Consider the following 23863-nt stretch of genomic DNA (forward strand, 5'->3'; position numbering starts at 1 on the left):
TAATAATAAATGATAATTTTAATGATATTTTTATTACTAATAATAATTTTAATAAAAACATTACTTTTAATAAAAAAGTATAATTCATATAACTTTAATTATAATGATGATAATGATGATAATGATTATAATAATAATAATAATAATAATAATAATAATAATAATAATAATAATAATAATAATAATAATAATAATAATAATAATAATAATAATAATAATAATAATAATAATATATTTTACGGAGTACCTAATAAATAAAAACAAATACCGCTGTTTGTATTCTCTCCCAAACCAGATCGAAATAGTAGGGCAATCAGCAGAGAAGGTAACGATTTAGGGAGATTTTCGATTCATCACAGATCAATAAATCTATCAACAATCGTTGTTGTACGGTATTGATTCAGCATCATCATCAAATAGCAACAGCAGAATTGAAGCATAGTGGATGATCGATTGGGGTCTTCGGTTCATCATCGTTCATCATCATCACAGATTAATCGAAGGGCAGTCATCACGAAATAGTAGGTCAATCGATTCGTCCTTATCCTCGTTCCACATCTTCACCAGTCTTCATCATTGTCATTGATTATTATCCATCTTCAATCGATCAGGTAGTTGGTTCCTTAATTGATGAATTGGGTATAAATTCACTTAGTTTCTTCATCTCCATTTATTTACTCTGTACATGAATATTATTAATTGGTATTCTTGGTAGGTTTTGATTTGGGTATTTCAGGGTAATCGAATAAACATAATGAATTGGTTTGACATAATTGAATCTGTTTGGGTCTGAATGAAAAAGCATAAGAATGCAGCAGTAGTCTTGGCTTTCCAGGTTTGAAGGATTAACGAGAAAAAAAAATTAAAATAGCTGATTTTAATAGTTCATAGCTTGATGATTATGGTGAGATGATTTTGCAGATTTTGGTTGATGTCTTACTCGTCAGACATAAACAACTTGGTAGCAGTAACAATTATAAAATAATCGAGTTGGTGGTGTCTTACTATGGTATAAACAGAAAGGCAGGAACGAGTATGGTAATTGAAGTGGTGATCCTGACATGAGAAGACAGAAAATTATACAGCGTAGCAACAGCAGTTATCCAGGTGATTTCTGGTTGATTGAATAACTTAGGAATCAATAAACGTAGTTATGCTCAATAATAGATAAGTTTGTGACTCTGTGATTGTATAACGAATATGAATTTGGGTTGTTTTTGACAAGGAAAATAGGATAAACAATATAGCAGCTTACAATGGTTGTGATGTTTTGATTTGGGTCGATCAAGCTGTGGTGCAGTTAACGGATGGAAGTGGGAGAGGGTGTTCTTTGGTGGTCTCCAAAGATGGTTCGATGGTTCGGTGTCGATCAAATAAGCAAAAGTTGATGAGGTGATATTTCTATATTTGTTTCTCTGTAATGTATATGTATATTATATAGAACTAGATAGAAGTTTAGAATACTAGTTGTATTGATGGATTTTGTTAAGAAAAGTGGTGAGTTATAGTTTCAATATAGTGCAGCAGCAGTAAATGAAATCAACAGAAGATCATAATGTGGTTGCTTCTAATAGTGGTGTTGGAAGTTCATAGCAACAAGGATATGATGGTGGTGATTATAGAAAACCGAAGCAGGGGGAAAGGATTGAGGTGGTAGCCATAAGTGGTGTTAGAAGGTTGATGGTGGTCTCGGTTACAAAAGAAAAGAACATGTTCATTGGGTGGATGGTGTGTGAAGGTGGTGTTGTGGTTTGCAAACAAAAAAAAAATGATGATGGTTTGGTTGTGGTCAAGAAAGAAATGGGTGCTGGGTTTGGTATCATTATATATATATATATATATATATATATATATATATATATATATATATATATATATATATATATATATATATATATATATATATGTCAAATATATATGTCAAATGTATACGTATATATGGTGATATGTGATGTACATGATATTGTGATTGGATATTGATTAAAGTAAAATATCATTCACTTCAATTTCCGGATGAGTTAAAAATGAAATCAAGTGAATGATGTAATCGAATATATGCATATGTAATTATATATATATATATATAGGTTTGTAATATAAAAAAGAAAGAAAGAAAAAGTGAGACACATATGGGAAAGTGGTGATCAAGTTGTTTAACATATAGATGCATATATATGATAGATTTAGTTAGATGGAAAGCAATGATGGAAAAGGAAATGGTACCTAAAGTTTTTAAAGTTTTTCAATTACTTACATTAATCGAATAATGATTATAATATAATAATAATATTTAATAATACTCATGTACTCTAATTTCTAATTTGAAAAGTGACATGAAATAGAATCGGATTCAAACAAAAAAATAGTATTGATTATAATATAATTCAAGATTTAAATGTGTTAGGTTGTTAGCCATCGTTTACTATTTCAATTGCGGACTGAAATTCGTGCTCCGTTGATCATTATGACGGATAAAGGTAATTCTATTAATTGAATCATATAACATTTCAAATTAACATATATTAAATATGTACATATCTATTTACAAATAGTTGTTCGTGAATCGTCGGGAACAGTCACAGGGTAAATGAGTAGTTCAAAGGTAAAATGATTTAATGACAACAGTTTAAAGAAATATTTAAGACTTAACATTACAGACTTTGCTTATCGTGTCGAAATCATATTAAGATTAGGTTTAAATTTGATCGGAAATTCCCGGGTCATCACACCAGTTCCTCCTCTTCCAGTTCCTCTTCTTCCGGTTCCTCCTCTTCCGGTTCCTCTTCGGGAATTTGTGAATCTTCCCAATATATATTCGACTCTTCATTATTATTAGGTGAGTCAATGGGATTTGTACTAGAGGTAGACATTTATCACACAATATCAAACACATTAAGAAATTAATATATCACATAATATTTACATGTTAACAATATATAGTTTCCAACAAAAAAATGTTAAGCAATCGTTTTTCAAGTAAACACGGTCGAAGTCCAGATTCACTAATGCATCCTAACGAACTCGATAAGATACACTAATGAAAATTTCTGGTTCTCTAAGACCAACGCTCGGATACCAACTGAAATGTCCCGTTCATATCGATTATAAACGTTCTATATTAATTGATTTCGTTGCGAGGTTTTGACCTCTATATGAGACGTTTTTCAAAGACTGCATTCGATTTTAAAACAAACTATAACCTTTATTTTATCGATAAAAGTTTAAAAATATTACGACGATTATCAAATAATGATAATCTAAAATATAGCGTTTTCACACGACTATTACATAATGGTTTACAATAATATTACACATCAACTTAAGTCTTCGAATGCAGTTTTTAAACAATATTATACAAGCATGCTGACTCCAACTCTTGTCCATACATTAGCATGCAATAGCGGAAGCTCTTAATAATCACCTGAGAATAAACATGCTTAAAACGTCAACAAAAATGTTGGTGAGTTATAGGTTTAACCTATATATTTATCAAATTGTAACAATAGACCACAAGATTTCATTTTTTTTTCATAAATATACATCTCATATCAGGCATTTCGCAAACTGCATAGAGATAAAATTCATTCATATGTTGAACACATGGTAACCGACCTTAATAAAATGCATATAGAATATCCCCATCATTCCGGGACTCTCATCGGATATGATAAATCGAAGTACTAAAGCATCCGTAACTCGGATGAGGCTTGTTGGGCTAAATAGATCTATCTTTAGGATTCGCTAAGATATAAATTTTCTCTATACACTATTCATGCAATCAATGCAGTAAGATGTGTCTAGACTAAGAATGATAAGCACGTAATTTCCGTCAAGAAATGATAAGCAAAACTTTTTGACATGCAGCTAAGGTCGAAGTCCAGACTCACTAATGCATTCTAAAAACTATCAGTTAGACACACTAATGCAAGACCTGGTCCGCTAAGACCACCGCTCTGATACCAACTAAAATACCCCGTTCATATTGATTATAAATGATTCACAATAGTTGATTACATCGCGAGGTACTTGACCTCTATATGATACATTTTACAAACATTGCATTCGTTTTTAAAAGACAAACTTTCTTTTCATCGAAAGTTGACAGTATGCATACCATTTCATAATACATCCAACTCTAATTGACTTAATAATAATCTTGATGAACTCGACGACTCGAATGTAACGTCTTTTGAAATATGTCATGAATGACTCCAAGTAATGTCTCTAATATGAGCAAATGCACAACGGAAGATTTCTTTCATACTTGAGAATAAACATGCTTTCAAGTGTCAACCAAAAGGTTGGTGAGTTCATTAGTTTATCATAAACAATAAAATTCATCATTTTAATAGACTATAAGATACCCATAATTAGAAAACAATCTGTGCAGGTCTATTCCTGCTGTAAAATCATTCATATGAAGAACTCCGGAACCTTTCAAACAACTCACCAACGGTAGCTAATGCGTAGTGCAATGACAAAATCATCTTACCGTGGTAGTTAATACAATATAATTCTTACAACGGGGGCTAATGCGTATGCAATGCAAAATCATCCCTCCGAGGGTAGCTGAAACGGGAGCTAATGCGTACGCAATGCAAAATCATCCCTCCGTTACCAACTACAAAGTCGACTATAATACAATACAATACATCGGGGACTAGTGCGTGCGTGCAATGCAAAATCATCCCGCCGATGGTAGTTAAAATGGGAGCTAATGCGTACGCAATGCAAAATCATCTCTCCGTTAACTACTAAATCGAACCTCTGAATCCAAATAATTCTATCATAGAATGTAGTTTTGAATATTTGTGTCTATTTCATCAATCATTTATAAAAGCAGTTCATGTATTCTCAGTTCAAAAAATATATCTCAAAAGCATTTAATAAAACAGTTATAAAAACAGCGCATGTATTCTCAGTCCCAAAAATGTAAAGAGTAAAAGGGAATCAAATGAACTCACAATACTGTATTTTGTAGTAAAAATACATATGACGGCATTGAACAACTGAACAACACAGGGTTGGCCTCGGATTCACGAACCTATATCATTTGTGTACTTATTAATATACTTAATTGTAATCGAACATGTTTATATATATTATTAGTAGTTCACTTGTTATATTATATATTATCTAGATAAATTTATTATATTTAATTTATATATCTTATATATCTATTATTTATCATTCATCATAACAAACATTTATATCAAGATTTATGTATGATAAAATATATGTTTATATATTAGTTTATATATTTTACATATGACTTATTTATAACCATTTTAATAATAAAGATATAATGATATGTATTATTAATTAATGATAAGAATGATAATACTAATGATAGTAATAATAATAACAATAGTAGTGTTAATTTTAATAATAATAAAGATAATAACTTTTCTAATTTTGATAAAAAAATGATAGTTTTACTAAAAATATAATAACTTTGAAATTTTTTAATTATAATGATACTTCATTTTAACCATAAAATGATGATAATAATAATAACATTGTTACTACTAATAAGTTTTATCATAAATTTCGAGTTGAAATTCAAACCTTATAACTACAGTTTCTATAACTTAATTTATAATCATATTCATAATTGTATCCAAGTTTTTCCTTAACAGCTTTTATTGCTAATCTCATAATATAGTTGTTTTTAATATGTTCGTAACCATAATAATTAATAATAACAATAGTAATACAAAAATACTAATACAAAAAATAATGAAGTTAATAATGTTTATGTGTTATAAAAGTCAATTATGGATGGTAATTTTATTATTATTATATATATTGTATAGTAGATTTTTTATTAGTATAAATATATGTGTTATGTAAGCTCATAATGTACACACTTTGAGAATATACAAAAACACATACTTCTCTCATATTCCCTCTATATACTTATTAGTAGTCTACAGTCAAGAACCAGGCCACTAAAGGTAGTTATAAGTCTACTGAATTATAACATGTTATCAGCACGAAGTGCTCCGTATAGTCAAGGTTTATCTAAGCAAACACACGTCACTAATCTAGGTAAGAAATTATCTAACTTTTATTAACTTCACTAACATTTATATTTATGTTATTTAAGTTATATATGGTCGGTTATACCGCCTGAATTATATTTCTGTAATCTAACTTTTATTAACTTCACTAACATTTACATTTATGTTATTTAAGTTATATATGATCGGTTATACCGCCTGAATTATATTTCTGTAATCTAACTTTTATTAACTTTACTAACATTTATATTTATGTTATTTAAGTTATATATGGTCGATTATACCGCCTGAATTATATTTCTGTAATCTAACTTTTATTAACTTCACTATCATTTATATTTATGTTATTTAAGTTATATATGGTCGGTTATACCGCCTGAATTATATTTCTGTAATCTAACTTTTATTAACTTCACTAATATTTATATTTATGTTATTTAAGTTATATATGGTCGGTTATACCGCCTGAATTATATTTCTGTAATCTAACTTTTATTAACTTCACTAACATTTATATTTATGTTATTTAAGTTATATATGGTCGGTTATACCGCCTGAATTATATTTCTGTAATCTAACTTTTATTAACTTCACTAACATTTATATTTATGTTATTTAAGTTATATATGGTCGGTTATACCGCCTGAATTATATTTTCTGTAATCTAACTCTTATTAACTTCACTAACATTTATATTTATGTTATCTAACATTTATGATTACTTATGCAATTAATCATTATTTATTTCATGCATACTAACGTTTAGTTTTAAATTTATTATTTATGCATAATATGTTTATTCTCTTAATCTTCGTATTTATACTAAATGTATTTATACTAAATGTATTTTATAGTAATCATATTTATACTAATAAAATTCTTTTATTAAAATTATTTTAATACAACGGCAACATAACGATCGTTAACATTAATTAACGACGTTACAATGGTCATATATACATAATGGTTGTTAACGTCGATTGACGACGTTACAACGACTATATTTTTCAAATATAAATTAAACATCCCCGTTTTCACATTTTCATAAATCAATCTTCATTTTCTCAAATTACTACTCTCCAAATTTTTTTTATTAAAAGATGATTAACTCAAGGATGATTTTTCCTACTGTATTGGTCATAATAGCTATCATCCTTGTTGCTTGTACACCACTAGATGAACATATATTTTATCCTTCCCTTATGGTTTTATTATTTGTAATCATACCATTATTCCTTTGTTTGCTACTTATGAATCTAAACTAATTCTAATTTCATGTTGTTATTTGTCTATGAAAAAAAAAATTTGATTATGATTATGATTATGATTTATGTTGTTCATCTTTCTGAAAATAGAAAATGTCAAACTTATCAAAGCTTGAGTTTGATGCCTTAGACGTATCGGGAACAAACTACACATCATGGGTTATGGACGTAGAAATAAATCTTGGATCATTGGGTATTCTAGAAACTTTAAAAGAAAACAATACTTGTTCCGATCAAGATAAATTAAAATCAATTGCTTTTATTCGCAAACATATTGATACCACCTTAAAACATATGTTTCTCACTATCAAAGATCCACATGTTTTATGGGAAAGTATCAAGAGTAGATTCGATAATCAAAAGGAAATATTACTCCCAGCTGCGAGGGAAGAATGGAGAAATCTAAGGTTCCAAGATTTCAAAAAGGTAAGTGAATACAGCTCGGCCATGTTCAAGATCCGTTCAAAGCTTCAATTATGTGGTCAAAAAATAAGTGATGCTGACATGATGGAGAAAACTTTCTCCACAATGCATTCTACAAACATAACTGTGCAAGAAAATTTAAGATTGCAGAATTATAAAACTTTTTCCAAACTTCAAACTTATCTCTTAGTTGCAGAAGTTAATAAAGAATTACTGATGAAAAATCAAGAATCTCGTCCTACCGGTGCGCTAGCATTTCCTGAAGCTAATACTATTAATAATAATAATAATAAAAGAAGAAATGCACATGGACGAGGGCGTGGACAAGGTCGTGGCCAAATTGGCCAAAACCATCATCATGGAAATTACCATAACAATAATAAAAATCATAACTATGTTCGAAATCACCCTTATGGTAATGGTCGTGGTGTTGGTCGTGGTCGTGGTGGTCGTGGTCGTGGACAAAGAAATAATAATCCACAAAATTATAAAATCCAAACACCATACAATCCCACAAATCACAATGTTGAAGAAGGCACTTCAAAGAATGTTAAAGATTCTTGTTACCGATGTGGTAAAATTGGCCACTGGTCTAAAAACTGCCGAACAAATCAGCATTCTGTTAATCGGTATCAAGAATCCCTAAAGGGAAAACGAAAAGAAGCAAATCTTGTGGATGACCTTGATACAAAAATCACTGAGCCAACTTGTGACTACTTTAATGAATAAATTTCTAATATCTATATATATAGATATCCTATTATATGTTCCCGTTAAATAAATGGTTGTAGATTTTCAATCTACACCATATCTAGTTTACTACATATTTTCTTATTATGTGCTATCATTTGTAACATGTTTTGAATGTAATATATTGATGAATTATGTACTCATTATTTGTTTCTTATATTTTTGAAGTTCATGATGTATACTGCTGGAGTAAAAAATCAGTCAAATGGTGGAGATATTTGTATTACAGACAGTGGTGCCACTCACACCATACTCAAATCTAAAAAATATTTACAGACTTGAAAGCAACGGAAGGAACTATACATACTATATCAGGTCCTGTGGACTTAATAAAAGGAATGGGAAAGGCAAAATTCATGTTACCAAATGGTACGAATTTTCTGATAAATAATTCCTTATTTTCTCCCATGTCAAAGAGAAATTTGTTAAGTTTCTCTGACATATACCAAAATGGATATGATTATCAGTCAGTGACAACAGAAAATGAAAAATATTTAAGTATTACTGATAAGAATCGTGTAATTGAAAAACTACCAAGACTTCATTCTGGTTTACATTATACACATATAAATGTACCTGAAGTAAATGTGGTAGTTAAAGAAAAATCATGTGATCCTGTAATGATCAGTTTGTGGCATGAGAGATTAGGCCACCCAGGATCAACAATGATGAAAAGAATAATACAAAATACACATGGACATCCATTGGCGGATCAAAGGATCCCTCATGATGCACTTATCCCATGTACATCATGCTCACTTGGAAAGTTGATAATAAGACCATCACCTCTTAAGGTTGAAAAAGAATCACCAATGTTTCTTGAAAGAATTCAAGGTGATATATGTGGACCAATTCATCCACCATGTGGACCATTTAGATATTTTACCAATTCATCCACCATGTGGACCATTTAGATATTTTATGGTTCTAATAGACGCATCTAGTAGATGGTCTCATGTTTGTCTATTATCAAGTCAAAATATGGCATTTGCAAAATTTCTTGCTCAAATTATTAAATTGAGAGCACATTTCCCTGATTATAATATTAAAAGGGTGAGACTAGATAATGCCGGTGAGTTTACATCTCAAACATTTAATAACTTTTGCATGTCTATTGGGATTATTGTTGAACATCTCGTTGCCCATGTGCATACACAAAATGGTTTAGCCGAATCATTAATTAAACGATTGCAGCTAATAGCTAGACCATTGATAATGCGAACAAAACTCCCAGTATCTGTATGGGGCCATGCAATTTTGCATGCTGCATCATTAATTTGCATTAGACCAAGCGCAAGTCATACATATTCTCCTTTGCAACTTGCTTTTAGCCATCAGCCAAATATTTCCCACCTTAGAACATTTGGTTGTGCGGTTTATGTCCCTATCGCACCATCACAACGCACTAAAATGGGTCCTCAAAGAAGGATGGGAATATATGTTGGATATGAAACATCTTCAATAATAAGATATATTGAACCCATGACGGGTGATGTTTTTACAGCACGTTTTGCTGATTGTCACTTTAATGAAACATTATTCCCTAGATTAGGGGGAGAAATAAAAAATAAAGAAAATGATGTTTCATGGTGTGAACCTCAATTAATGTATCTTGATCCTCGCACAAAAGAATGCGAGACCGAAGTTCAAAAAATAATGCATATGCAAGAACTTGCGAATAAATTGCCTGATGCATTTACAGATACAAAAAGAGTGACTAAATCATATATACCAGCAGCAAATGCTCCAGCTCGAATTGAAATTCCAAAAACTGGCAATAATGTCATTCTTGAGTCTTTGCCACGCCAGAAACGTGGGAGACCAATTGGTTCCAAAGATAAAAATCCTCGAAAAAGAAAATCAGCTAATAATGAGGTAAAAGAAAGTGTTCAAAAAGAACTACAAATCAATACTCCTTATGCAGAGGAGATTGATGATGTCAATATGGAATTTTCAATCAATTATGCACATTCAAAAATATTATGGAACCGAAATGAAATGAAAAATCTTGATGAGATATTTTCATATAATGTTGCATATGACATCATGAATGATGACGATGATCCAGAACCAAAATCTGTCATGGAATGTCAAAATAGACATGATTGGGATCATTGAAAAGGAGCAATACGAGCTGAATTTGAATCTCTCAATAAAAGAAAAGTTTTCGGATCTATCATTCTCACACCTAAAGATGTAAAACCTGTGGGATATAGATGGGTTTTTGTGCGAAAAAAAATGAGAAAAATGAAGTTACAAGGTATAAAACTAGACTTGTAGCTCAAGGTTTTTCTCAAAGACCAGGAATTGATTATGAGGAAACTTATTCTCCTATTATGGATGCAATTACTTTTAGATACTTAATCAGCCTGACAGTTTCTAAAAATTTAGAAATGCATCTCATGGATGTTGTGACTGCTTATCTTTATGGATCACTTGATAGTGATATATATATATGAAGATACCTGAAGGATTTAAGATATCAGAAGCAACCAATGCAAAACCCAAAGAAATGTACTCAATCAAGTTACAAAGGTCTTTATATGGGTTGAAACAATCGGGTCGCATGTGGTATAAACGATTAAGTGATTACTTGATAAGCAAAGGGTATACCAATAATCTTATTTGCCCATGTGTTTTCATTAAGAAAACAACATCCGGATATGTGATCATAGCTGTTTATGTTGATGATCTTAATATCATAGGTACAAATAAAGAGATCCATGAAGCCATTCAACTTCTAAAGAAAGAATTTGAAATGAAAGATCTCGGAAAAACCAAGTATTGCCTTGGTTTACAAATTGAACATATGCCTAATGGTTTACTTGTACATCAAACAACATATACTGAAAAGATTTTAAAACATTTTAATATGGACAAGGCAAAACCATTAAGTACTCCTATGGTTGTTAGATCACTTAATGTTGACACTGATCCATTTCGTCCCTGTGAAGATCATGAAGATATCCTGGGACCAGAAGTACCATATCTTAGTGCAATTGGAGCTCTTATGTATCTTACAAATTGTACAAGACCTGACATTTCTTTTGCAGTTAATTTTTTGGCAAGATTCAGCTCAGCTCCTACCAAAAGACACTGGAATGGGATCAAACACATATTTCGATACCTTCGAGGAACTACTGATTTAGGATTATTTTATTCTAACGAATCGAAACAAGATTTAGTTGGTTATGCAGATGCAGGTTATTTATCTGATCCACATAAAGCTAAATCTCAAAATAGATATGTATTCCTAAATGGAGGTACCACAATATCATGGCGTTCTCAAAAACAAACACTTGTTGCAACATTATCAAATCATGTCGAAGTGATTGCATTACATGAAGCTACTCGGGAATGTTTTTGGTTGAGATCAATGACACAACTCATTACTGATTCTTGTGGACTAGAACGCGATAAAAGTCCAACAACTATCTATGAAGATAATGTAGCTTGCATAGCACAGATGAAAGAAGGGTATATCAAAAGTGACCGAACAAAACACATACCTCCTAGATTTTTCTCATACACTCAAAATCTCATTAAGGACAACCAGATTGAAATGAGATATGTTCAGTCCAGCAAAAACTCTGCTGACCTTTTCACCAAAGCACTTCCAACTGTTATTTTCAGAACACACGTTCATAATATTGGCATGAGGCATGTTCAGAAGATGTAACAATTCAGGCGTTGCCTACTTGAGGGGGAGTCAACTCTATGATGCACTCTTTTTCCCTTAGCTAAAGTTTTATCCCAATGGGTTTTCTTTAGCAAGGTTTTTAACGAGGCAGTACTAATTATTCTCTAATAAAATTGTCATCCAAGGGGGAGTGTTATAAAAGTCAATTATGGATGGTAATTTTATTATTATTATATATATTGTATAGTAGATTTTTTATTAGTATAAATATATGTGTTATGTAAGCTCATAATGTACACACTTTGAGAATATAAAAAAACACACACTTCTCTCATATTCCCTCTATATACTTATTATTAGTCTACAGTCAAGAACCAGGCCACTAAAGGTAGTTATAAGCCTACTGAATTATAACATTATGCTAATAATATTAATAATGATAATAATTTAGACTAGATTAATGATAATAATTATAATAATAATAATAACCATTTTGATACTTATAATAATATTTATGATATTAATAATAACAATAATGATAATAAGTCATAATAATAACAATAATGATAGTGATCATAATAATAAATGGTAAGTAATTATAACACTAATAAATATAATAATAATAATAATAATAATAATAATAATAATAATAATAATAATAATAATAATAATAATAATAATAATAATAATAATAATAATAATAATAATAATAATAATAATAATAATAATAATAATAATAGAAAAGATGAGACTACCTCAAAAAAATAAGCTGTCTAAAAAGAAAATGTCCCTGCCACGGATCGAACCCGCGACCTCTCGTATACCCTAAACACGTCTTGACCAGTTGGGCTACTACCCATTTTCTGATTTTTATGTACAACCCTATTTATTTAACCCGTCCCTTTTAAGCATCATCTTCTTTATCATAATCAAACCCAATTCAACCCGGAATCAAACCCACTTGATAATCAATCCTCTAAACATTTTTAAAACTTTCAACCCAAGTATAATCAAAACCTATAACTCTTAATTAATTGAAGAAAAAAAATAAATAAAAAAAAATATAAGACTGCTACTGCTACTGCAGTCGCTTATAAGAAAAAAAATAATATGTGATTTTGCTTTTTCGAACGTTATGGACAAATGTTATAAAACAATTTATGTTTCAAAACACACCTAGAAACCTTACAAATCATCAATTATACCATAATTTCAACAGACATCTCGAATTCGATCGAAAAATAAAGTTTGACTTTTTATTTAGAAAACTTTGACTTCAAAATTGGAATTCAATTCAAAGAATTGAAGTATGAAACTTTCCATATAGTTTCAGTAGGAGATTACTAACGAGGCTGCACTTTTAGTTTTTGAAATATAATACGAATTTGAGTTTTCGAATAAGGGATGACAAGAACAGGGTGTTTGACGGTTTCCTTAAATTTTGATTGATATTTTTTTATGAATTACAGTGAATGATGTATATAATATGTTATTGAATGAGTGCTACAGCAATAAGATTCGTTTAATTTTGTCTCACATCCAAGATTTGAGTCGACACTCACCTTCCAAACAAGAACAGATAAAAAATATATATATAAAAGAAATATAAAGCAGATCACGATTGTTAACTGCTATTTGTTTTGTAGATGTGATGGAATCAGATTGGAGACAGAAGTACTAATCTAATACAGTTGGATAGTTGCTTGTAACAAACTCGTACGATTCCTATGTCATTTTATTCAATTTAATTTAATAATTAATATATATATTAATAATAATAATATTATTAGATAATAATAATATTAATTACAGATTTAATAATAATAATATTCTTTTGATAGAAATACTAATAATAAAAATGAAGATAACATGATAACATTAGTAATAACAATAATGAAAATTTAAATAAATAATAAGTTTAATAATAATTAATAATAATAATAATAATGACTTTTGAAAATAATGATATAAATAATGATATCAATAATATTAGAAATTAAATGTATCTAATTATATATATAGATATATATTAATAATGTTGATGATAATAATATTAATGAAAATGATAATAGTATTATCAATGTTAATAATATTGGTAATAATAAATACTACAACCATTTATATATAAAAAATTTACATCTATAGTTTATATATAATATTAGTAACACTAATATTAATATTAATATTAATATTGAAGGTAATAACAATATAACTATTTATATGATTTGTTCTAATATGTTGTTAACTATGTACTACTTATATTATATAATATCATAAGTGAATATTTAATATTTATTTATTTTATACATGCTACAATATATTAGTTATTAATAGAAATATTTTATAGATATCTATATATTTATTTATATAGATTCATAATAATATTATATATCTATTTACATATGTTTATTGTACTAATAACTTAATTATTTTGTTTGTTATCTTATATTTTTAATTCTAATTACATAATGCATACTTATTAATTTAAATTATTATATATACTATTATGTATATATATTCACATAATTATTTACACGTTGGTTTGTGAATCTTCGGGAATGGTCAAGGTCAAACGTATACACGAACACAGTTCAAAGTTTTCGAGACTCAACATTATAGACTTTGCTTATCGTGTCGAGATCATATTAAGATTAAGTTTAAATTTGATCGGAAATTTTCGGGTCATCACAGTACCTACCCGTTAAAGAAATTTCGTCCCGAAATTTGATTGGAATCGTCATGGTTGACAATAAATATGTTTTCATGAATCATATGAGCTGATAAATAGAGTTTTATCATTATTGAGTAATACAGATAAAACAATTCGATTATTCGAAGCGTATAAATGAAGTTATCACAAAAAAGTGAATTGAAGAAATAAAATTTCATCTTAACTGATCAAGCATATTTCCACCTAATGCTAGAGATACGCTTGAGTGCAATAGAGGAGGGTTTGTTATGTACAACGGCTTTAACCTTCGGTCCGATTACCGTGATAACCCTAGCCGAGATGATGATTTCGGGAGGGTGGTTATGGCTGTTTGGCCACCATCGAGGAGTGTCGATTGGCGGCTAGGGAAAAACCCTACACGGTGGTGTAGGTAAAACCCTAGAGGGAGAAGGAGCGTTTGAGCTTCCAAGATGTGTGTGTGTGTTTAGGGTAGAAGTCCTGCCCTGTATTTATAGAGGCAATATTAGGGTTTCTAGGGAAAAGGCTAATGGGCCGCTAACGGGCCAGACTTAAAGACAAGACCAATTATTAGCCTGATGAGCTATGCGTATCATTAAGTCCCCCAAGTTCGGTATGATATATAGCAAATGTATCATATCGAATTTATTATATATGCCACCGCATGTAACTTGAAAGAACTGTCACGTTTAATAAAGTTGCAATAAGCATTTGATGCGCATCTTGTGCGCCAAGTAATGATGTGTAATGAGCATCTATTGCGCCAAGCGACGCCGTGATCATGACAGCTCCAATGTCAAACACCTATACTTATGAATGATATATTTTAGGTGTGATTTAGACAATTATGTCTATGCGGGAAAATTATGAAACATAAACCCAATATAATGCCGATAAAGTATACTAATAGTATATTAGTATATCGTTACTCCCCCAGTTCAATATAACAAAAGTATTTAGTTGTGTTGAACTATGATAATGACCATGAGCATTTCGCGATCATGGATTTGCAAAGTACTGCCATGCATCCATGGTCTTTGTAACACCCCGCCAAAATCGCCATTGACGCGGATGTTAACTCTGGTCCCAGTGCTCGGCTTGACTTCTAAGTAACAGCAGAGTTCTATAGCGGAAGCAATATATCTAAGTACCTGAGACAAAACATGCTTAAAGTGTCAACCAAAATGGTTGAGTGAACAACATAGGTTTTATATATATAGTTTTAGACCACAAGATTTAGTTATCAAAAGTAAATGTTGAAGTTATGATATCGAAACATAAACAAAGTTACCCCTGGACACCTTGAACTGTCAGTGTCGTAATCATTATTATGTAACCAAAGACCAACGGTCAAATGGTTAGAGACGTCACTCTCAATAGCGCTACTCACAATAACTAAGCTTGCCAAAATTCCAGCAACTAACGATATCATGGCAGGGATTTAGCATGAATCAAAGCATGTTAGCACAGTTTGAACTAATCAAAATAAAGTTTTTGAGTACTTGTGTCTAAGCGTAAAACAGTTTAAAAGCAAGCATGTGTCTCACCCCAAAGTTTAAAATAAGTAAATAGAGAAAGTTAAAAAGTGGGGCTATGAAGTTCACCTTAATAGCAGATAGATATTCCACGCAAGTTATATGATCGGAGTGTTGAACACGGAGATCTCAACCTAGAGATATTATGTTTGATTAGTTAATGTCTAATAGACATAAAGTTTGTTTATTAATATAGCAAACTATATTAACAGTGACCGTTCTCGAGAAAAGTTATATTTATATAGGTGATAGTATACTTAGTGTAATTAAGTGTTACTATATAGATAAATGTATAAGTTATATAAATAATAGTATTATTAGTCTTTAATTTTCCAACTATTATGTAACTTATCATTATATGTTACATATATAATTATACCTATGTGATACATACATATATATACATTCTTTATTTATTATTATACATGTATGTGTACATAACTATATGATATATATGTATATATGCAAGTGTTATATATACATTAATGTAAAGGTGGTATATATATATATATATATATATATATATATATATATATATATATATATATATATATACTTATAACTTCTTCACCCTTTATATTTTACTAACATATCATACATACACATATATACATACACACGCACGTACATATACATACATATGTACACATTCATATACATGTATGTATATATATACATATATACACAAGCATATACTTACAATATACACATGTACATACATACGTATGCATGCATGCATGCATGCATGCACGTATATTACTATCATTATCATTATTTTCTAATCTTCATTATGTACATAAGATCATAAACCACTAGTTTAACTCTTAACCTATATCATAACCATGAATGATAGTTATTCATTTTCATACCCTTTAACTTATTTAACTAGTTCCATCATGATTCTTAATCTTAATAACCTAACAATTTATCAATCATTAACGATAACCATAATCATAATCTTTTATCATCTTTATCTTATTCAAAATCATTAATCATATTAACCATAACTTATCATAAACTTTTAACATAACTTAACCTAATACTTTTAATGTACAATCTTATTAATCACATTCAAAAACTAGTTTACTTTTATTTAAAATCATAATCATAATCTTTAACTTATTAATCATATTCATAAACCTTTAATTATCTAGTTTAACTCATACCCTATATCATTCTTCATATGCATAATACTTATTCATAACTCTTAATCTTTTATCTAATAACCTTAATCTTATTACAACCCACCACTTATATTCATAATAATATTTACTATATTCATAACTCATGTTTATTTATCATTCCCATGTTCATGTTTGAAGCTTTATTCATATTCATAAATACTCAAATACAACTTAAAGAATTTAAAGCAAGGTATTAGTATAATTAACTTAGAATATTAGAGATACGTTAGGAGTAATCGATCAACTAAATCAAGTGTGTGTGGGTGTGTGAATCCTTCGACCAAACAGCAGCAGGAGCAATAAAAAAAATAGCAGCAACAGTGACGCAAACAGGAGGATTTTGGGCTGTCTTTGTCGAGCAGAAAACAACAGGCAGAGACCGCAAACAAACGCAGGAACAAGGTGATGTGGGTGGCGGTTCACAGCAGTAGCAGAGGCTGCCTTTTTGGGCTGTTTGTGGTGGCGAAAATCACAGCACAAGAGGCTGAAGAAAAATCGACTTGTAGGGTTGTTTTGGACTGCACAAAAGTGGCGGACAGGAGGCTGAATTGCAGCAGGTTTTTACGACTAAAAGGGCTGGTTTTTAGGTGGTATTTGAAGGCGGTTTACAGCTGCACCTGAGCAGCCTGTTTGGTCGATAAGTAGCAGCAGAAAGCTGCTGTTTTGGCGCCGGTGGAGGGCTGCAAATAGCAGCTGGATTACGGTGGTGGAAGGCTGAAAAAAGGCAGCTGCAGCGGGCTGTTCTAGGTGATTGAGTGAGTGGTGTCTTGAGGTGCTTGTGATTGACGAATTATGGTGGTGGGATGGTTGTAATTGCCGAACAAAAAGAGAGAAAGATGAGAGTATTTAATAATTTGTGTGATGCAAATTATGATGAGCTAGGTGTGTATTTTTTTATAGGCCATGTGTTAGAGTTGAGATCAAATTTAACTTGCTCATGAATGATGAAAGGATTAGGATTAGGATTTGAATTTGTGATTAGATTAGGATTAGTTAAATGTAATTTGATTTGGATTTGGAACTTGAAGTTTATCTTTTTTTTTTTTTTTTAATTTTTGTCCATGACTTTTAATGAATTTTATTTATTTATTTATTTCCCAGGAGTTTTACATTTAACTAAGGTTACTTCAAGTTTAATAATTTAGTTGTTAGACACTACAATTTAATTATAAAGCTAATTATATAACTTTATATAATTTTGTACAGAGTTATGTATTTACATATATTTAATTAGGGTTAGGGTTTACATTACTAGAGTTTATAATATTAATTATTATTTGGGGTTAGGGTTTCAGGTTATTAATTACAAGCATTAATTTACAAGACGCTTATTTAGTTGAGCACTGATTATATCCGAATAACAACCCTAATGATAATACACAGAATAAGACAATGAAACCCTAGGGTAATTTGGTAAATTCAAAATGGAAAAGTGAGGGTTGTTATAGTACCTCCCCGTTAATTTAAACTTCGTCCCGAAGTTTCAGATGGACTTCTCGGATGCGTCCGCGGTTGAGAAGAGATGGGGATATTTTCGTCTCATTTGGTCTTCACGTTCCCAGGTATACTCGGGGCCTCTACGCAATTTCCAACGGACTTTAACAATAGGAATATTTCCCTGTACTAAGCGTTTGAATCTTATGACCCATAGTTTATACAGGTTCTCCTATGTAGTACATTTTATTATCAATGCGGAGGTCGTTCAAAGGAATAATATGAGTGTCACCTGACTAGGTTTTCTCAAAAGGGATTGTGATGTTACAAGAATTTTAGTAAATCGGATACCTGAAATGTGCAATGAACATTACTAAGTTTATTTGAAACCTTGAGCGTTTATGTCGCCATTAGGGCAGACAATCAGAGAGAAGTACTTGAAGATCACAGCCATGTAGTTTGATGCATGACTTGTGTTTGTTAGAGATGGTACCGACTTCAAATTCCGGAAGATAACCATGATACCTTTGGTCTTCAAGAAATATCTAATGTGACTTGACGAAACGACATTCCAGCTGAGGAGTCACTATTCAGGCTTATATGCAAAGCATGCCATAATTACTAAAATGCCCTCAGAATGGTATGAAAGATTAACGAAAGATCATAATACATGCGAACTTACCCTTGGAAAGAGTTTTTGAAAGCACATCTGCTATATGTTGAAACAGAGGTCGAAACTTGACTAGGATAACATCCAATTGTAACTAGTGAGAAAGAAATGTTTAGTGTAAACACATAAACACCATAATCGTTTAAGGTAACTCCTTTAGAGAGGATAGCGAGGATCATAAATTATATTCCTGATAAGAACCAGCACGAAGGTGTGATCTCTTGATGAGAAAGACGTTCTCGCACCTATGGCAAGTCGATCTATCATTCACTTATGAATTTAAGTGCGGATGAAAAGAAATATGAATCATTGATTACAAGGAATAGTTTACACCGGGTGAGGAAATACCTGAGAAATGCTTTCTTGTGCCAAAAATATATTAAATCAAAGAATTGACATTTTACGAGGTTTCTGTGATTTAGTCATGAGATATTAGAAGTAAAATCTTCTCAACGGTCAATCACAAAAGGGAAAAGTTGATGAGAATAGAGAGTTTTGATGGATGAACTTAATGATAAGTTTCGAAGGACAAGAGGAATTGTGATTACTACGTGGTGTAAAATAATACAAAAATTTTTATATGAACAAGCAATGAAAATTTTTACAGAAGTTCGAGTCGTTTAAGGTGACAAAAAAGGAAACGAAGTTCTTACTAAAACTAGAGTTATGTACAATATGTACTATTTTTAAGTAAAATATCTTTTGAATAGAATAATTGATTTGTAAAAGTGAGGGTATAATTTTATATGTACTAGTCAAAAATAAGTAAAGGTAAATTTTATTTATATAAACATATACGATTTATAAAATTTGCACGAATGGTAATTTATAAAATTTCGAGAGGATCGCACCGTAAAATAGTGTATGTAAAATTTTGGCAAACAGAATTTTTATATTTGGAAAAAGACTAAGAAAAATTGAGTGAAAGTCCTTGAAAATTTCGGGTGATATTTGAGCAACAATGTTGCGGGGTAATGATAACTATTGAATTTAAGTGTGGCTGATGACTAATATAAGTTCTTGGAATTCAAAATGTTCATGTGTGAAGCTGTTGCTGACAAGTGATATATGAATGGTAGAGTATGAGAACGTGATAGTGAATGTGATGTTTATAATATCTTCGTTTGAATATTCAAATGAAAATCTTGCGAGTGGTTGTCGCTTATCTTCAACAGGTTTCCTAATGGGTTTATGAAAATCTACACTAGGTCGTAATTACAGATAACAGGAGGCATGCTTCGAAGAAATTTCAGGGGTGTCACTTCAAGTCACTTAAGAACATGCATCCTTCCTTCCAACAGAGATGTGATAATTAAGCGTCAAAGAGATAAGTTGTTTAAGAAAGAAAGAATGCTAAGCTTTAAAACTTTTATGGCATAGGAGAATTTGTTAATCTACTCATGGGTATGAGATAGATAGTTTGGTTGACTTTGCAGATCTCCGTCTTGCGCGGTGTACAAGCGTTTGAAACAAACCAATGTTTTACTACTGTCACCATTATTTATAGTTTTAGTAACCAAACTAAACTATGCCGCTTGGGATTCAGAGCGTTCCCTGTGCAACGGTGCGTGCAATCAACATACATAATGTTTATAATGTTTCGGACGCACTAAATAAGAGACAATGATTTTGCAAAGGGTGGATCAGTTCCCTCGATAAGTGTGTTTTCTTTACGGGCTTAACCGCGAAAATAAAATAATATATGTGATGTGTATGCGGGTCTATCCTACTTGTTTAAAGGATTTTTGGCATGCAACCGTTAATCAATGAAAGGAAAATAATCCTTTCTAATAGTTATGCTCATATCATGGTAGCCCCCATTTCAATAGTACTAAAGTACTTAGTGGTGTTGAAATCTAGAATGAAACTTAAACCACTTTTAGATGGGAAGTGCAGAAAGCACGTATGCAACCATGAGCAATTAAACTGATCTCATGGACTTATGCAATGCTGCCATGAGATTATAATTTGTGTCCATGGTTTTACGCGACACGGCCATGGACATAATGCATGTGCCACGGACGCGCGTAACGCAACCATGGTCTAATAATAATTTTCCATGGTCTTACGTTTTGCAGCCATGGACTTAATAAATATGCCATGGGCCCACGTATGCGACCATGGTCTTTAAACAATTGTCCATGGTCTTACGTGTTTCCACCATGGACTTAATAAATATGTCATGGGCGCGCGTACGCGACCATGGTCTTTAAACAATTGTCCATGGTCTTACGCATTTCCGCCATGGACTTAATAAATATGTCATGGGCGCGCGTACGCGACCATGGTCTTTAAACAATTGTCCATGGTCTTACGCATTTCCGCCATGGACTTAATAAATATGCCATGGGAGCGCGTACTCGACCATGGTCTTTAAACAATTGTCCATGGTCTTACGCATTTCCGCCATGGACTTAATAAATATGCCATGGGCGCGCGTACGCGGCCATGGTCTTTAAACAATTGTCCATAGTCTTACGTGTTTCCGCCATGGACTTAATAAATATGCCATGGGCGCGCGTACGCGGCCATGGTCTTTAAACAATTGTTCATGGTCTTACGCGTTTCCGCCATGGACTATTTTGTACAAATAGTGCGGAATGTGATATTGCGTGATTAGCACCGCAAGGGGATTATGGAGCGGCATCGCGGACTAGTATTGCGGAACATGGGCATCATGATGCCTATCTCCAAAAGGAGACACTTTCCAACCTTCCGAGAGATTTTAGGTGTACTACCGTCACCGATAAAGGAAACATTCTTTTTCCGCTAGTTATAGTATACACTATGTCAGCCCCCATTTCAATACAACTAAAATGTTTAGTTGCATTGAAATTCTCTCTATTCATTTTTCACCAAGGGATTGCGCTAGATACGCTGGCTATGCGCAAATGAAACTTCGTATATTAAAATTTGCGTAGGGTATCGTAATAAGCTTCGTGAATTAATTGTTACCCCAATAACAACTGAATATTTTAGTAAATGATGGAGTTGCATATTTCGAATCCACACATCAAATAAATTAGTCAGATGCTACAATTTAGAAACTCGATCAGTAATATATGGTATGAATTAATTGAATTTCATTTAATTAATAAATAAGGAAACCAATAATAGTCGCAAATATATGTGTATCGTATGACTTGTAAAAATAAATAAATACGACATCTTTATTAAAATACCAGTGGGCCTTGCGAATGTCTGATTTCCTTGCTAACAAGTAAATATCAATGCAAGAATATGCGAGCCTTGCGAGGTGACGAGAATTGTCAAAAACATCACTGCATTGGTATCGTTTACTTCGAAGCGGTAATCTCGTAAATATATTTGTTTATTATTATACCAAATACGTACATATCTTGTTTTCTGTTAATCTTGTAAACTCGCAAATTGTTTGATTAGTTAAAACCAAATAATTTTAAATACATATTACCATTGCTCAATTATGTATATTTCATAGTAAGAACACGTTATTGCGCACTTATTTATAACGTTAGTGTACTTATTCGTACTCGTACATATAGCCATATAATTTTCACAAATAGCTGTATCGTTATGCACAAAGAAAGAATTCAAGTGAGAACTTACAGGAGACAAGTTATATCAACTTGTTCTTTCGATTGAAGATAAGAACGCGAGCAACGGGACTCTAGCGTTTTGAGTTGTACCAATGCTTTGAATGCTTGTGCTTTTCCCTATTTCTTGCAAATAATGGAAAGAGCAAGGATCTCGCAAGCACGAAAGATTAGTAATTTTGTTCCAATTTCAATATCTGTCAACTAAATATAGTAAAAATATATCTCTGCTAAAAATAATAGATCGTGTCTTTCGTCTAAAACACATTTTGTGTGACGTACCTTACGGATTCATTGTTGTAAATTTGATAACTAACATCTCAATAAGAGGAAGACGTTAAAATATGGCAGGTTAATATTGTACGTGAAAGTTAATATAAATTCCATATTTCGATAAAGAAATCAATCCGGATCCAAATTAATGGATAGAAGTTACCGAGTCCAAGTATCTAGATCAAAGATATCCCTATCTTTTTGCATCTTCCACGTATATCATAATCAAACATAACTTATAGATATGTATCATTAACACATACATATTACGTTGATCTATTTCGTTAAATAGAGAATAAATCTGACAAAAAGCTAATCGAGTGGATGTATTTTAATCGCCATAGATTGACATGCAGACCGAACGTATGCTGCTTTTCGTTAACTCAATTCATAAACACATTA

This window comes from Rutidosis leptorrhynchoides, chromosome 4 (assembly GCF_046630445.1).
Source record: "Rutidosis leptorrhynchoides isolate AG116_Rl617_1_P2 chromosome 4, CSIRO_AGI_Rlap_v1, whole genome shotgun sequence".
Lineage (NCBI taxonomy): Eukaryota > Viridiplantae > Streptophyta > Magnoliopsida > Asterales > Asteraceae > Rutidosis > Rutidosis leptorrhynchoides.